The following is a 14,413-nucleotide window of genomic DNA, read 5'->3' as shown; positions in this document are numbered from 1 at the left end:
TTTGACACGCTGAATGGTATTTTAGTGTGTCCAAATATGTCCGAAAAAAAATTTTTTTTATTAAAACACGGTTAGACATAGTAAACATGCGTGTTGAATGAGTATCGATGAGTGTCGTATCTAAAATATTTTCAACATACAAACACGTTAACTCAACGAAGTATCCATACTTCATTGATATTAGCACAGTAACATATTAGTTATACCTTAACACATATCTATATCAAAAATAAAACACTGCAGTTGCCTTATTGGACAAGTAACGGGAAAATTCAAAACCGAGTTTAATGATTTTAAGTTTTAACTTTTAACTCATCATCCCAAACTTTGGTACTATTTATCCAACGAGAAGTCAAGTACCAACATTCAATGAGTTTAACTCAATTCCTGGTCAGTTTTTCTGCATTCTACGACTGTCACGTTCTAGCCCAGGTACAAAATTTCCTATGAATTGACTTGAAATTCAATAGCTATTTATTATTTCCTTCTTTAGGAGGTAGATATCTTAGATTAATAATAATATTGACTTTAAACTATCACCAAAAAAAAATATTGACTTTAAATCTGCATTTTAAAGTATAAGTTTTGGGGAATAGATTCTCTAATTATTAAAAAAAATTGAGAATATAAAATGTGATTTCTAATTTTTTTATTGTTCTTTCTTTTATATTTATTTTTGTCCTACTTATAAAATTAATTATGAGAGATCGCATTTTATTCCCTTAATTAATAAATAAATTTGAAAAGATCCATTTTTTAAGTTTTGTTAAAGATACTAGTTAACTTACTTTAATTTTAGGGTAAATCACACCTATAAACCAAACAGTACTCAAAATTACACCATTATGCCAAAAGAAAAATTGTTACCAGGATTTATCAGAGACACAATTTTATATAATTCGAATCAGCCTCATTCGAATTATCCATCCCAACACTAATTTGAATCAGACCAATTCGAATTACTAGAGACACACAAATCAAATTTATGCAATTTGAAGCAGCCTCATTCGATTTATGCATGCATGTAAAGTCCTAATAATTCGAAACAAACTGTTTCGATTTACTCCTTAGTTTTGTTTCTATATAATTCGAATGGGGCTGATTCGAATTACTATACATTGAGCTATTAGTCTATTACAAATTTTTATAGTACCCCAAACATCTTTTAAGTCATTTTTTTAAATTATTTTACATGGAATAAAATTTTTTTGTGATATAATTTAAATAAAATATTAAAAAAAATTATTAAAAAATATATTTACTCAAATTTTAAATATAATATTATTCTACATAATTAATAATTTAAAAATTAAAAAAATTATTTTATTTCAAACAAAAGTTTATTAAAAAAATTAATAATTTAAAAATTAAAAAATATATTTTATTCCATGCATTAAAAAAAGCTAACAAATTATTTAATTATGAGACTTTTTCAAAATATTTATGAGCTATCAATTCAAATTCCATTAAATACTCTTCAGCCCATTCTTGATAGCTCATGAATATTTTGAAAAAGTCTCGTAATTAAATAGTTTATTAACTCATTTTTTTAAAACAGTTTTGTATGGAATAAAATAATTTTTTAAATTTTTAAATTATTATTGATTATATAGAGTATTTTATTTAAAATTTGAGTGCATGCATGTATTTACCTAAGTCACTAAAACATTACAAATTTTTATAGTATTCCTAACATCTTTTAGAACTTTTTATTTTTAATTATTATATTTAAAATTTGAGTAAATATATTTTTTAATAAATTTATTTAAATTATACCACAAAAAATATTTTATTTCATATAAAATAATTTTAAAAAATGACTTAAAAAATGTTTAGGGTACTATAAAAATTTGTAATAGACTAATAGTTCAATGTATAGTAATTCGAATCAGCCCCATTCGAATTATATAGAAACAAAACTAAAGAGTAAATCGAAACAGCTTGTTTCGAATTATTAAAACTTTACATGCATGCATAAATCGAATGAGACTGCTTCGAATTACATAAATCTGATTTGTGTGTTTCTAATCATTCGAATCGGTCTGATTCGAATTAGTGTTGGGATGGATAATTCGAATGAGGCTGATTCGAAACGATTTTTCTTTTAGCAGAATCGTGTAATTTTGAGCTCTGTTTGGTTTATAAGTGTGATTTACCCTTAATTTTATAAAAAAAATTTAATCTTTTTTCCAATAAACACGTACGCCATAAATATACTGAATATTTTAAATTTTTATCTTCTTACCAAAATCTTTCTTCTTTAAAAGTAGTAATTGTTAGCAAAATAATTCTTAAAATTTTCACCTAAAATACTCCAACAATTTTCCTTTTCAATAATGCTTAACATACAAACTCACTTTTTTTTTTAATTTTCCTTTTTCAGTAACGCTTAACAAAATCACTTTTTTTTTGTAGTGTCACATTTTTTAAATCAAATCTTAATCATTAATAATATTGCATAAAAAGTTAATTAGAATTACGAGTCTCATAATATAAAACTGATAGTTGAAATTTTGAAATTGATATATATATATATATGTGGTGAATGCTACCCAACCTCCTCTAAAATAACATGTAAGTTATCATTCATGATGTGTCAAATTTTAATTGGTCATTATTTTAACCATAATTGGGTTATTTTGTATCACTGTCGATATTTTTTTAATAAAAAAAATTTAATAACCAAACTAACAATTAATTATGTTGATAAGAAGTGATGCACTGCAGAGAAAGTGATCGAATGAGAGGATATGAGATAGCAATAAGGTTAGCACTGGCTATACTGGGAAGAATGGCAAAGTTACGACGAAAATTTAACGATGTTGGCACTTCTTGTCACGACGGCGATACTTGGAAGGACGGAAGCTATGCGACGAAGAAAGAATGGAGGAATAAAAATGTGCTTCAATTAACGGAAGTGGGGTTTTAATATTTTAAGAAATTATATCATTACCCATCTCAAATAATAAATTACAAAATAATCTAACTATGGTTAAGATGATGACTAATTAAAATTTGACACATGATAAAAAGTAACTTACATGTTATTTTAGAGAGGATTGGGTAGAATTTACCTCTATATATATATTCGTCCATAGGTCAAATCGAATATGTTATTATTGGAATAATTGTTAGAGACTCAAATGGTGGATATGCAAGCATGATAACTTATATGCTGTTCTATATTTCCATGAATCTATGAACTTTTGCTTGCATTGTATTATTTGGTCTACGTACCGAAACTGATAACATTCGAAATTATGCAAGATTATACACGAAAGATCCTTTTTTAGCTCTCTCTTTAGTCCTGTCTCTTATCCTTAGGAGGTCTTCCTCCACTAGCAGATTTTTTCGAAAAACTTCATTTATATATATAGAATTTTTGTGTAATACGTTGTTGGATTGCATGCGAAATTGAAATGTAGCGCATTTCCAATCCTAATTTTCATTTCAATTTCATTTTAAATTTTACAAAATAATATATTAATATTTATGGAACCAAAAATTTGAAAATACGATAAAAAAAATTAGATATTAAATATATATTCTAAAAAATAATTTTAGAGATCAAATTTTGATACAAATTTTTGTAATTATTATTAGAAAAATAAAATCTTTTCATTCTTAAAATTTAGTATTTTTTGTCTAAGTGATTTTTTTAATTTTTTTATTGTGAATAACCACTTTTTTTTGAAAAATAAAAAAAATCTAAAGATCAAATTTTATTCCATATTTTTTTGTGCACCTTATTCTAAATATTTATCTAAATGTTGCTACAAAAATTTAGATCTAATGGATAAGACGTTTACTAAATATGAAAATTTTTTTGTTACAAAAATTTAGATCTAATGAATATTGTGGCGTTTAATTATATTTGCCGTAGATATATTTGTCTCCTTTCTTATGTGTTTTTTGTTTGGGGCCTGCTACACATACAAGTCTTTTTGGCTTACAAGTCTTACAAGTCCAATAAAACACACGCATTACACTTAATTAACGCATTACACACTTTCACATTCAAGAGTAAATAAAACGTATGTTATTCAACAACTTCCTGTTTCCAAAGCGCGCTACTCACCATGCATTATGAACGACTCTTCTTCTTCTTCCTCCATGAAAACAATTTTCTTGCCAAATTTAAAGATAATGGAACTTCAGAAATACACCCAAACGATTACAGAAATACACCCCAACGATTACAGAAATACACCCAAAGAATTACAGAAATACACCCAAACGGTTACAGGAATTCACCCAAACGATTACAGAAATACACCCAAAGAATTACAGAAATACACCTAAAGGATTACAAAAATACACCCAAATGATTTAAGAAATACACCCAAAATTCGTTGAAGTACACCTTATACATATTTCAGAACTCTTTCTCTTTCTCCTCATCATCTTCTGCTGCTTCTTCTTCTTCAAAAACGATTTCAGAGCTTGATGTCAAAAACAATGAAAATCGAGAATAACGAAGAAAGAAAACAGAGAGAAAAGCACGTAAATGAAGAAGAAGAACGTGCAGCAAAAAAAAGAAGGAGAAAGAGAAGGAAAGAAACGAAAGAAAAGAAGAAGAAGAGGAAGAAGAAGAAGAACGTGCAAGAAGAAGAAGAACGAGAAAGAGAAAGCAAGAAACGAAAGAAAAGAAGAAGAAGAAGAAGAGGAAGAGGAAGAAGAACGTGCAGTAAGAAGAAGAAGAAGGAGAAAGAGAAGACAAGAAACGAAAGAAAAGAAGAAAAAGAAGAGGAAGAGGAAGAAGAAGAAGAACGTAGACCTTGCATCGCGTTTTTGGGGTTTATTCGTTAATTAACTTGTAAAGCATACAAGCCCAGAGCTTTTCTCTTTTTGTTTTACACTTTTTACATTTAATATAACTTCATATAAATTTGTCATTAATTTTGTTTATAATTGTTAAAATTGTGAAATATTTTTCTACTCAAATTTTTTATTTTTATTATCATTAGATATATAATATTTGAGTTAGTAATATATATAGTGACTTTTTTGGGTCATATATACTTAATCATCATATTCTCATTGAATACTGCAAGTGATGATAATGGTGACAATAGAGTAATGGTGGCTGACTTTACAACTTCCCAGTAGCACGTTGAAATATATGTCAATTAGGGTAAAAAGGGGAAGAAAGAGGATTAAATAAGTGTTAGACAAAACTAAAATATTTTATTATAAATAAAAATATTTTTAATATTTAATATGTTAAATTAAATTGATATGAGAATTGATTTTAAAATTAGATTTTTTTATTTGATTTATAAATAAGAAAAAATTGAGAATTAAAATTTTTAAAGAAGTTTAGGTTCCAACTATTATGAGTATGTAATGAGTGAAATGATGAAAATAATAAGTTTATGCCTATTTACCAATAGCTAGAAGAAAAAAGTACAAATAAATTATAAGTTATAAAAGAGTTAATATTCAATTTGGTGTCCGAAATTTATATATATACGAGTTTTAATTTAGTTTTTGAAATTTTAATTGTCTCTATTTAATTCCTAAAGTTTATAAATGTATCTTATATTAGTCCTCGAGACGATTTTTAGTATAAAAACGTTAATAGAGCGCTGTTATAGACTATCAAATATTATGTTAAAACTTGTAAAATGATACAGTTTTGATTTTGGCATTTAAATAACTCAAAAACGGCATCGTATCACTTATTTTATTAGGTAAAATTTTAATAAACACCATTTACGATATTATTTTTGGGTTATTTGAGTAACAAAACTAAAACGACATCATTTTATAAAGTTTAGTGTGGCATCTAGCTGTTCACGACAGTGTTCTATTTAATGTTTGTACGTTAAAAATTATTTTAAGGACTAACATGAGTTATATTTATAAAGTTTGGGGATTAAATAAAAATAACTGAAACTTTAAAGGCTAAATTAAAACTTACATATAAGTTCAGAAACTAAATTAAATATTATCTCGTTATAAAAAGATGCAATGAGAAGAGATAAAGAGATATATGAGATGAAAAATATAAGATGATCTCATAAAATTCTAATTAACGGGTAAAAGTAAGATTTTAAAAGATAAGAAGCCAATTAAATTATACTTGTCACAATTATAACCGTCCTAATTGAGAAACATGAGAAAACTAAATGTTGGCTTTTGAGCACACATGATTCTCGTACAATATTATTAAAAATGGAGGATAAGGATATATATTAATTATAAATTATGTTATTTTAAATTAAATGATTTATATAATTATTATTTTATTTATTGTTATAAATACTAAATTAAATAAGTTATAATTATTTTTCATTTGAAATTAAATGAGAATAAAATTAGACATTATTTTTTGGACTTTAGATATTATTTTTATTTAAACTTTAGGATTTAATAGATGCTATACTCAAAATAGTTTCTGAAAGATGTTGAAAAATTCTTTGCTAAGAATAAAAAAATGGAGGCAAGTAGTCTTTTGAGCAAACTTGTCTCCATGAGGTATAAAGGCAAAGGGAACATAAGGGAGTACATTATGAAAATGTCTCATCTTACTTCTAACTTGAAATCACTAAAGTTAGAGTTGTCTGAAAATTTACTCGTGCATTTCATTTTGATCTCCCTTCCTGCACACTTTGACAATTCAAAGTGAGTTATAACACTCTGAAGGATACTTGGTCCCTAAATGAGCTTATATGTCACTGTGTGCAAGAAGAAGAGAGGTTGCAGTAAGATAAGACTGAAAGTGCTCACATGGTTTCATCTTCTCAGTATAAAAGAAAGCATGATACCACTGCAGATGCACCTTCTCAACAGAAAAAAGCTAAGAAACAGGATCAAGTTTCAACTTGTTTCTTTTGTAAGAAGGTAGAACACATGAAGAAGGATTGTACCAAATATGCCACTTGGCATGTAAAGAAGGGTATGATTCTTACTTTCGTTTGTTCTGAGGCTAGTTTAAGTTATGCACCTGTTGATACTTGGCGGGTAGATTCTGATGCTACTACTCATGTAAGTGTTACTATGCAGGGTTGCCTGTGGAGCCGACCGCCAACTGATGCTGAAAGATACATCTATGTGACGACAGACGGTAATATAGTTGCAGTCGAAGCTATAGGAACCTTTAGATTATGTTCCACAAGTGGATTTTACTTGAATTTATTTGAGACATTTTATGTACTGTCATTTAGACAGAACTTAGTTTCTGTTTTTCGTTTGGACAAATCAGGTTATTTTTGTTTGTTCAGAAACAATAAAGTCAGTCTCTTTTATAATTCAAATAATATTTGCTCTGGCCGTTTGGTGGATAATCTATATAGTCTTGATTTAAATTTCTATAATAATGAAATACTGCAAACATGTACAAAACAAAAACTAAATGAGAATTCGGCATCATTATGACACAAACGTCTAGGTCACATCTCTAAATAGAGAATTCAGATGCTCGTGTTGGATGAAATTCTTGGACCTCTAAATTTGGCAGACTTTGAAGTTTGCATTGAGTGCATAAAGGAGAAAAGGACAAACAAAAGGAAATTAGGTGCTGAGAAAGCTAAAGATGTCTTAGAACTGATACATACCGATATATGTGGCCCATTTCCTACCGTCTCTTGGAATGGGCAACGGTATTTTATTACGTTCATAGATGATTACTCTCATTACGGATATCTATATTTAATTCATGAAAAGTCCCAAGCTTTGGACGTTTTCAAGTCTTACAAAGCTGAAGTTGAACTTCAACTTGGAAAGAAAATTAAAGCTGTCAAATCTGATCATGGTGGTAAATACTACGGAAGATATGACGGTTCAGGTGAGTTACGTCCCGGGCTTTTCGCTCTTTTTCTAAAGGAGTGTGGTATTGTTCCGCAATACACCATACATGCCAGGCAAACCTAGCATGAATGGTGTTGCAGAACGAAGGAACTGAACTCTTAAGAACATGATGAGAAGTATGATTAGTCATTTTTCTTTGCCTGAATCACTCTGGGGAAAAGTCTTAAAGACCGCAGTGTACATCCTTAATAGGGTGCCAAGCAAAGTAGTTAACAAAACCCGTTATAAAATTTGGATTGGAAAAAGACCCAGTATAAAGTATTTGCATATTTGGGGATGTCCAGCTGAGGCACGACATTATAGGCTGCATAAAAAAAATTAGACTCAAGAATAATTAATTGCTACTTTGTTGGTTACGCTGAGCATTCACGGGGGTACAAGTTTTACAATCCTGCATCAAGGTCTATTTTTGAAACAGGAAATGCAAGATTTATTGAGGATGTTGAGTTTGGGGGTGGTGCACAAAATTGTGATCTCAATGGCGCCAACAACTTGGTACGCACGTTCATAATCTCAATTCTTCTTCACAACTTCGCACAACTAACCAGCAAGTGCACTGGGTCGTCCAAGTAATAAACCTTACGTGAGTAAGGGTCGATCCCACGGAGATTGTCGGCTTGAAGCAAGCTATGGTCATCCTTTTAAATCTCAGTCAAGCAGATTCAAATGGTTATGGGATTTTGATAATTAAAATATAAATAAAATATAAAATAGGATAAAGATACTTATTCAATTCATTGGTAGGAATTTCAGATAAGCGTATGGAGATGCTTTGTTCCTCCTGAACTTCTGCTTTCCTATTGTCTTCATCCAATCATTCACACTCCTTTCCATGGCAAGCTGTATGTTGGGCATCACCGTCGTCAATGGCTACCTCCCGTCCTCTCAGTGAAAATGGTCCAAATGCACTGTCACTGCACGGCTAATCATCTGTCGGTTCTCACTCATGTTGGAATAGAATCCGTTGATCCTTTTGCGTTTGTCACTATGCCCAGCACTCGTGAGTTTGAAGCTCGTCACAGTCATCCCATCTCGGATCCTACTCGGAATACCACAGACAAGGTTTAGACTTTTCGGATCTCAAGAATGATTGCCAATAATTCTAGCTTATACCACGAAGACTCTGATCTGAACCAGGAGCCCAAGAGATAAACGCTCAAGCTATTGCAGATAGAACGGAAGTGGTTGTCAGGCACGCGTTCATAGGCGAGAATGATGATGAGTGTCACGGATCATCACATTCATCAGGTTGAAGTATGAGTGAATATCTTGGAATAAGAATAAGCTTGAATTGAATAGAAAAACAATAGTACTTTGCATTAATTCATGAGGAACAGCAGAGCTCCACACCTTAATCTATGGGGTGTAGAAACTCCACCGTTGAAAAATACACAAGTGAAAGTGGTCCAGGCATGGCCGAATGGTCAGTCCCCTAAACGTGATCTCTGAACATAAAATTATCCAAAAGATATGAAATAAATCACTAAAAATAGTTTTTATACTAAACTAGTAGCTAGGGTTACATAAGATAAGTAAATGATGTAGAAATCTACTTCTGGGTCCACTTGGTGTGTGCTTGGGCTGAGCATTGAGCTTTCATGTGTAGAGACTCTTTTTGGAGTTAAACGCCAGGTTGTAGCCTGTTTCTAGCGTTGAACTCTTATTTGCAACCTGTTTCTGGCGTTTAACTCTAGAATAGGGCAGGAAGTTAGCATTTGAACGCCAGTTTGCGTCGTCAAAACTCGGGAAAAGTATGGACTATTATATATTGCTAGAAAGCCCTGGATGTCTAAGTTCCAACGCAATTGAGAGGTGCCAATTGGGTTTCTGTAGCTCCAGAAAATCCATTTCGAGTGTAGGGAGGTCAGAATCCAACAGCATCTGCAGTCCTTCTTCAGCCTCTGAATCAGATTTTTGCTCAAGTCCCTCAATTTCAGCCAAAAATTACTTGAAATCACAGAAAAATACACAAACTCATAGTGAAGTCAAAAAATGTGATTTTTATTTAAAAACTAATAAAAATATACTAAAAACTAACTAAATCATACTAAAAACTATGTAAAAACAATGCCAAAAAGCGTATAAATTATCCGCTCATCACAACACCAAACTTAAATTATTGCTTGTCCCCAAGCAACTGAAAATCAAATAGGATAAAAAGAAGACTTTTCACTTGACACCTTCACGCCACAAGCACATGGTTAGGGACAGCTTGGTTTAGTCGCTTAGGCCAGGATTTTATTCCTTTGGGCCCTCCTATCCACTGATGCTCAAAGCCTTGGATCCTTTTTTTTACCCTTGCCTTTTGGTTTAAAGGGTTATTGGCTTTTTGCTCTTGCCTTTTGGTTTAAAGAGCTATTGGCTTTTTCTGCTTGCTTTTTCTTTTTCTTTTTCTTTTTCTCTTTTTTTTGCCCCTTTTTTTCTGCAAGCTTTTGTATTCACTGCTTTTTCTTGCTTCAAGAATCAATTTTATGATTTTTTAGATTATCAATAAAATTTCTCCTTTTCATCATTCTTTCAAGAGCCAACAAATTTAACATTCATAAACAACAAATTCAAAAAATATGCACTGTTCAAGCATTCATTCAGAGAACAAAAAGTATTGCCACCACATCAAAAATAATTAAACTAAGCTCAAGGATGAATTCGAAATCATGTACTTCTTGTTCTTTTATTCTTAGAACATTTTTTATTTAAGAAAGGTGATGGATTCATAGGACATTCATAGCTTTAAGGCATAGACACTAGACACTAATGATCATGTAATAAAACACAAACATAAATAAAAATAAAGCATAGAGAACGAAAACAGAAAAATTAACTAGACAAGGAGATTAAGGAACGGGTCCACCTTAGTGAGGGTGGCGTCTTCTTCCTCTTGAAGAACCAATGGTGTTCTTGAGCTCTTCTATGTCTCTTCCTTGCCTTTGTTGCTCCTCCCTCATAGCTCTTTGATCTTCTCTAATCTCATGGAGAATGATAGAGTGCTCTTGGTGCTCCATCCTTAGTTGTCCCATGTTGGAACTTAATTCTCCTAGGGAGGTGTTGATTTGCTCCCAATAGTTTTGTGGAGGAAAGTGCATCCCTTGAGGCATCTCAAGGATTTCATGATGAGGAATTTTCTCATGCTCTTGTTGAGGTCCATGAGTGGGCTCTCTTGTTTGCTCCATCCTTTTCTTAGTGATGGGCTTGTCCTCATCAATGAGGATGTCTCCCTCTATGTCAATTCCAGCTGAATTGCAGAAGTGACAAATGAGGTGAGGAAAGGCTAACCTTGCCAAAGTGGAGGCCTTGTCAGCCACCTTGTAGAGTTCTTGAGGTATAATCTCATGAACTTCCACTTCCTCCCCAATCATGATACTATGGATCATGATGGCCCGATCCACAGTTACTTTGGATCGGTTGCTAGTAGGAATGATAGAGCGTTGGATGAACTCCAACCATCCTCTAGCTACAGGCTTAAGGTCCGGTCTTCTCAATTGAACCGGCTTGCCTCTTGAGTCAACTTTCCATTGAGCTCCTTCCACACATATGTCCATGAGGACTTGGTCCAACCTTTGATCAAAGTTGACCCTTCTAGTGTAGGGGCGTACGTTTTCTTGCATCATTGGCAAGTTGAACGCGAACCTTACATTTTTCGGACTGAAATCTAAGTATTTCCCCCAAACCATTGTAAGCCAATTTTTTGGATTTGGGTTCATACTTTGATCATGGTTCCTAGTGATCCATGCGTTTACATAGAACTCTTGAACCATTAGGATTCTGACTTGTTGAATAGGATTGGAGAGTACTTCCCATCCTCTTCTTCTAATTTCTTGTCGGATCTCTAGATATTCTCCCTTTTTGAGCTTAAAAGGGACCTCAGGGATCACCTTTTTTTGGCCACAACTTCATAGAAGTGGTCTTGATGGACCTTTGAGATGAATCTCTCCATCTCTCATGACTCAGAGGTGGAAGCAATTGCCTTCCCTTTCCTATTTCTTGAAGTTTCTCTGGCCTTAGGTGCCATTAATGGTTATGGAAAAACAAAAAGCAACGCTTTTACCACACCAAACTTAAAATGTTTGCTCGTCCTTGAGCAAAAGAAGAAGGAAAATAGTAGAAGAAGAAGAAAATGGAGGAGATGGAGGGGAAGAGTGTATTCGGCCAAGTGGGGGGAAGAAGTGTTTGTAATGTGTGAAAATGAGGTAGTGTTGAGGGGTTTATATAGGGTGGGGAAACGGTTAGGTTTCGTGTATTAGGGTTGGATTTGGGAGGGAAAGGATTTTGAATTTGGAGGTAGGTAGGGTTTTTGGGAAAGAGAGGATGGATGTGAGTGGTGAAGAGTATTTGGGGAAGAGATATGGAGGTGATTAGTGAAGGGTATTTGGGGAAGAGTGTTATGAAAGGGTGTGAATAGGAGAGAAGAAGAGGTGGGGTAGGTGGGGATCCTGTGGAGTCCACAGATCCTGAGGGGTCAAGGACTTAACATCCCTGTTCCATTTAGGCATGCAAAATGTCCTTAGAGTGCACTTCTGGCGTTAAACGCCAGGTTGCTGCTTGTATCTGGCGTTAAACGCCAGTCTAGTGCCTGTTTTTGGCGTTAAACGCCAGCCTTTCTCCCATTCTTGGCGTTAAACACCAATTAGATGCTTTGTTCTGGCGTTAAACGCAAGTCTGGTGCCTGTTTCTGGCGTTAAATGCCCAGAATGGTGCCAGACTGGGCGTTTAACGCCCATTCTGCTACTCTTACTGGCGTTTAAATGCCAGTAAGCTCTTCCTCCAGGGTGAGCTATTTTTCATTCTGTTTTTCATTTTGTTTTTTATTTTTCAGTTGTTTTTGTGACTTCACATGATCATCAACCTAAAGAAAACATAAAATAGCAATAGAAAATAAATAGATATAATTAAATAGCATTGGGTTGCCTCCCAACAAGCGCTTCTTTAATGTCAATAGCTTGATAGTGAGCTCTCATGGAGCCTCACAGATAATCAGAGCAGGGTTGGGGCCTCTCAACACCAAACTTGGAGTTTGGTTGTGGCCTCCCAACACCAAACTTAGAGTTTGAATGTAAGGGTTTTGTTTGACTCTGTATTGAGAGAAGCTTTTCATGCTTCCTCTCCATGATTACAGAAGGAGACCCTTGAGTCTTAAATACAAGGTAGTCCTCATTCAACTGAAGGACCAACTCTCCTCTGTCAACATCAATCACAGCTTTTGCTGTGGCTAGGAAGGGTCTACCAAGGATGATGGATTCATCCTCATCCTTCCCAGTGTCTAGGATTATAAAATCAGCAGGGATGTAAAGGCCTTCAACCTTTACTAGCACGTCCTCTACTAGTCCATAAGCATGTTTCATTGATTTGTCTGCCATCTCTAGTGAGATTCTTGCAGCTTGTACCTCAAAGATTCCCAGTTTCTCCATTACAGAGAGTGGCATGAGGTTTATCCCTGACCCCAGGTCACACAGAGCCTTCTCAAAGGTCATGGTGCCTATGGTACAAGGTATGAAGAATTTTTCAGGATCTAGTTTCTTCTGAGGTAATGTCTGCCTCATTAATGCATTCAGTTCATTGGTGAACAAGGGGGGTTCATCCTCCCAAGTCTCATTACCAAATAACTTGGCATTCAGCTTCATGATTGCTCCTAGATACTTAGCAACTTACTCTTCAATGATGTCTTCATCCTCTTCAGAGGAAGAATATTCATCAGAGCTCATGAATGACAGAAGGAAGTTTAATGGAATCTCTATGGTCTCTGTTTGAGCCTCAGATTCCTTTGGTTCCTCAAAGGGGAATTTCTTTCTGTCCAGAGGACATCCCATGAGGCTTTTCTCACTGGGACTTACGTCCTCCTCACTCCCTCCAGGTTTGGCCATATTGGTCATGGTTATGGCCTTGCATTCTCTCTTGGGGTTTTCTTCTGTATTGCTTGGGAGAGTATTGGGAAGAGTTTCAGTAATATTCTTACTCAGGTAACCCACATGTGCCTCCAAATTTCTAATGGAGGACCTTGTTTCATTCATGAAACTTAGTGTGGTCTTGGATAGATCAGAGACTATGGTTGTCAGGCCAGAATGGCTCTGTTCAGAATTCTCTGTCTGTTGCTGAGAAGATGATGGAAAAGGCTCGCTATTGCTAAACCTATTTCTTCCACCATTATTATTGAAGCCTTGTTGAGGCTTCTGTTGGTCCTTCCTTGAGAAATTTGGATGATTTCTCCATGAAGGATTATAGGTGTTTCCATAGGGTTCTCCCATGTAATTTACCTCTGCCATTGCAGGATTCTCAGGATCATAAGTTTCTTCTTCAGAAGATGCTTCTTTAGTACTGTTGGATGCAGCTTGCAATCCATTCAGACTCTGAGAAATCATATTGACTTGCTGAGTCAATATTTTGTTCTGAGCCAATATGGCATTCAGAGTATCAATTTCAAGATCTCCCTTCTTCTGAGGTGTCCCATTGTTCATAGGATTCCTCTCAGAGGTGTACATAAACTGGTTATTTGCAACCATTTCAATGAGTTCCTGAGCTTCTGCAGGGGTTTTCAGATGAAGAGATCCTCCTGCAAAATGGTCCAATGACATTTTTGACAACTCAGACAGACCATCATAGAATATAC

The 14,413-nt window shown here is 33.6% G+C and overlaps 1 long non-coding RNA gene across 1 annotated transcript in view; it reads left to right on the top strand.

The window, feature by feature from the left end:
* The window catches only part of LOC110269651, an 18,686-nt gene that overhangs the window by 2,937 nt on the left and 1,336 nt on the right, over positions 1 to 14,413 (top strand). The window contains exons 2-3 of the long non-coding RNA XR_002358414.1: positions 1,517 to 1,520; positions 6,931 to 6,934. This is a non-coding gene — a long non-coding RNA (uncharacterized LOC110269651). The remainder of the gene's footprint in view (positions 1 to 1,516; positions 1,521 to 6,930; positions 6,935 to 14,413) is intronic.

This window comes from Arachis ipaensis, chromosome B03 (genome assembly GCF_000816755.2).
Source record: "Arachis ipaensis cultivar K30076 chromosome B03, Araip1.1, whole genome shotgun sequence".
NCBI lineage: Eukaryota > Viridiplantae > Streptophyta > Magnoliopsida > Fabales > Fabaceae > Arachis > Arachis ipaensis.
This window is presented reverse-complemented; position numbering and strand designations above follow the sequence as displayed.